The sequence below is a fragment of the Coenobita brevimanus genome, chromosome 77 (assembly GCF_032717465.1).
Source record: "Coenobita brevimanus isolate Jiangsu-jjx chromosome 77, ASM3271746v2, whole genome shotgun sequence".
Taxonomy (NCBI): Eukaryota; Metazoa; Arthropoda; class Malacostraca; order Decapoda; family Coenobitidae; genus Coenobita; species Coenobita brevimanus.
In genome coordinates, this window is record NC_137030.1 from 29605002 (window position 1) to 29609691 (window position 4690).

A 4690-nucleotide genomic window follows, 5' to 3' on the forward strand; every position below is an offset into this window, starting at 1 on the left:
AATGGCAGGCCAGAGATGGAGTGAGAGGAAAAGGTACACAGAAAACAAGATAGAGATGATATTTGCAGATCCACCGAGCTGGAACGGAACAAACTAACAACCAAAAGATCGGAGTGGAGACGGGTGAGAGAGGTCCTTATCCTTCAGTGGTGTGTCACAGGCTGATGATGATGATGATAATAGTGTTGTCGGAGATGAAGGTGATGATGATGATGATGAGAGTGATGCTGATGATGACAGTGATGTTGAAACTCCTGAACCAACTCACTGGACCGAGATTATGGTGAGTGTAATGATGATGAAGGAGTTGGGATAATGATGATGATGATCATGATGATCATGACGGTGATGGAACTTATGTAGTAACTCTTTAACAGGGTTGTGATGATTGCTGCGCTTGACGCTGTTGTTCCTGGCGATGATGATGATGACAATGACGTCTACGACAACGATGATGATGATGATAATGATGATAGTGATGCTGCTGATGATAGTGATGTTGAAACTCCTAAACCAACTAACTGGACCGAGATTATGGTGAGTGTAATGATGATGAAGCAGTAGGGATAATGATGATGATGGTGATGATGATAATGATGCTGATGATTATATTACAGCTGGTACTGGCGATATCAGTGAGAATTTAACCTCTGTACGAACTAACAGAAATGGGATGAATATGATGATGATGATGATGATACTGATGATGTTGATAACTGTGATGTTGAAACTCCTGTACCAGTTAACTAAGCTGGGATTATTGTGATGATGGTGATCATTATAATGAAACCATATACTCGATGAAACAGCTGGGATAATGATAGTTATGATGATGATGATGACAATGATGATGATGATGATGATGATGATGATGATGATGATGTGACTCCCGTACAAATACTACAATTTGATTAGAAGGCAGTGATGTACATGATGATAATGGTGATGACTCTGATATAACATCTGTTCTACATCTTTTACAGTGTTGGTATGACAATAACATGCTGCTGACGATGATAATGATAATTAGGACGACGAGGAAGATGATGATGATGATGATGATGATTACGACAACGAAGATGCAGACGACAACGACGATGATGACGACGACGACGATGATCTTCAAGTCACTGCTGAGTCACATCCTCCTTTCTGTTTAACCTCAAATGTTTTGGTGACTGGGCATGTGTGTGTGTGTGCGTGTGTGTGTGTGTGTGTGTGTGTGTGTGTGTGTGTGTGTGTGTGTGTGTGTGTGTGTGTGTGTGCGTGCGCGCGCGCTTGTGCGTGCGCCCGTGTGCACGTGTGTGTGCATATGTGTGTGTGCATGCGTGTGTGTGTGTGTGTGTGTGTGTGTGTGTGTGTGTGTGTGTGTGTGTGCTTGCGTGCATGCTTATTTCTGTATGCACGAGTAAATCTTGGTTGATGAATTCATAGTTGGTTACATGGCATAATTATTTCTACACATTCACTCTTTAATTTCAAGGTTAAATTTTAGGTCAAGAATATAGGACCTTTTACCCATAGAGTTACGAGACACTTACGCAATATTCTGAAAAGCTTATTACATCCCATAGATCACAGTACAGGGTTTCCTAAGTAACTGATCACCGTCTTTTTATGTATCGTTAGGAAGTGGATGAATATGAGTGTCTGAAATAATACATATATATTGCCTTAACTTAAATGGAAGAATTAACCTCACAGAATTATGCTCTTTTAATTGGACACAACACATGATTTTCTACATTTTATCACAGTAGCTCTAGGACCGACCCTGACCGTCTGCTTCTCACTAACAATTCTCGGATGAAAGGTGTTGTACTCCTGTAGGTTTTAGAGATTATAGTGAAGCCAAGTCACGTTCTACCAGCCCCACACATTGTCACACACCATCACACTCTCACACCACACCATACCATACCACCCTCCCACACCGTATCACACCACACCATACCATACCACCCTCCCACACCGTATCACACCACGCCATACCATACCACCCTCCCACACCGTATCACACCACACCCTACTAGTCTCTCACACTACACGACACGAAATTACACTCTCACACCACACAAAATCACCCTCCCACACCTTACCACACCACAAAAAATCATCCTCCCACACCACACCACACCACACCACACAAAATCACCCTCCCACACCTTACCACACCACACATAACCACCATCCCACACCACACCACACCACACAAAACCACCCTCCCACACCACACCACACTACACAAAACCACCCTCTCACACCACACCAAACCACAAAAAATCCTCCTCCCACACCACACCACACCAAATCACCCTCCCACACCACGCCACACATAACCACCCTCCCACACCACAGCACACAACCCCCCCACCACACCACACCACATCACACCAAGGGGATTAACCAAAGGGGCCTGACGCTCCCGCATCTAGTAATTCTGAGCTTGTTTCCAGGTAACTCCACACACACACCTCAGGTCACGTCTTTCACAGAAGAGATAACAGAAGGAGAGCGAGCGTAACAGAACAGCAAGCCAGAGATGGAGTGAGAAGAAGAGGTACACAGAGAACAAGATGGAGAGATCATATGATGCAGATCTACCGAGCAAGGACGGAACAAGCTAACATATCAATGGATCAGAGTGGAGAAAGGTGAGAGGGTCCTTATCATGCAGTGGTGTGTCACAGGCTGATGGTGATGATATTGATGGTGATGATGATGTTGATGCTGATGGTGATGATGGTTTAACATCTCAACGTATGAGGTTACAAAATGCACAGTGAGGCTGCATAGCCAGGAAACGGAGACTGTGAGTGCATTTAAGTATTTATGTAATATGATGAATAAGGATGGAAGATTAGAGGATGAAGTGACTGGAATGATACGTCATGGAAGAAGGATTGCTTGTTCTCTAAAAAGTAGTGATTAGCAAGAGGGAACTGAGGATGAAATTATGAAAAAAAAAGGGCACTGCATGCTGTGATTCCCACTTTAAAGTATGGAAGTGAAGCTTGGATCTTGTTGAAAGGACACAAGTCAAGAGTGAGAGCAGTGGAAATGAACTGCTTGAGAGGAACATGTGGCGTTTCATAGAGAGACAGACAGACAAATGGGCAGGTGAAGGAGCGTTGTGATGCTGATGTGGATGAGAGTGAAAGCGTTAAGAGAAATACTTCGAGATGGTTTGGTCATGTGGAGAGGATGGCGAATAAAAGAATGACTAGAAGAGTGCATATGAGTTAGCTGAAAGGGTAAACGGGGATAGGGAGACCGATGATGAGATGGAGGGAATGAGTAGAAATATATGAGTGGGATACATGAGCTAAATGGTAGACGACAGTACATCATGGAGGCGATTTGCTTGCGGCCACCCCTTACGGGATTAAGGCGTCTGGCTATAAATAAACAGTCATAGATATAGATAGATAGATAGGTAATGATGATATGATACTGATGCTGATGATGATGGTGATGATGATGATGAGGAGGAGGAGGAGGAGAGTGGTAAAGATAATGAGAATGAGGGTGTAGATAATGATGATAATGATGGTGGTCGCACTGAAGACGACAACTACGATGATGGTGATGATTATGATGATGATGATATTGACGATGATTTTTGTCGGCAGATGGAAGGACGAAACAGCAGGAACTCTACCATCGGTCCAAGCATCCACGATTCCACATCCACCCATCCGTCCATCCATCCATCCCTCTCTCTTGATGTTAAAGCTAAGTTTATTTAACTTAAGTAGTACTGGTTGCTTCTTCATAAGCTTTCCAGCTGTCTGAACAGATCTGCAGTAGCTTTAAAAACTTCTAAAAATAACTCTGTTCTGGTGCTCAGTTTGGTACTTTTTTTTTTTTTTAAATCAGCACTGACGCCGCAAATATTGAGATAAGTCCCTCAAGTAACTCCTATTATTTCTTTTTTACTAGGTTTCTAATGATGTTCATAGATCCGTTGTTGCTTTAATATTTTCCTAAACAACACAGTCTTGGCGTTGTTCTCTGCCACCCTATTATACCATGTCATATAGTGTTCTCGCTCACTTTCTTTTGTTCGCTCGCTCGCTTGAACAGTAAATCACTGAAGAAAAGGTGGTATAAAGCCCCCTAAGCCGCCACAGTATTATAATCCTTGGTATGCAGTTCGCTCCTTGTGACCCTGTAACTTGTGTACCCGGAGCGCTTACAAAATAACTTGAAATAATTTTCCTTTCGTAACTATACTCGTTTCACTCTAACTTGGCCTGAGTTGTTGTTGTTGCTGTTACACCTTAGGCTCCTCTGGATGTGAACCCAGTGCTATGTTGAAGGACTGTCTGTGTTGTGGTAGTGTGGTGCAGGAAGTGAGAGAGTGTGCTGTGGTGTGGGGGTGCCACTTTGCTGTATGAGCACAGGGGATTGTATGTGTGTTATATTTTGTGTTAGTATTGTAGCAGGGAAGGTTGGTGTACTCGTGTCTCTTGGTTCGGTAGTGTCTGAAGGGTGTATGGCTGGTGGTGGCACATGAAGGATGCTGTTTGGCTGAAAGTTTTGGATGACTAAGGTGTCTATTTGTTTATGTATGTGTTTGGTATAGAAAGTTTTGGCTGGCTGGGGTGTTTGTGTGTTTATGTATGTGTTTGGTATAGAAAGTTTTGGCTGGCTGGGGTGTTTGTGTGTTTATGTATGGGTTTGGTAT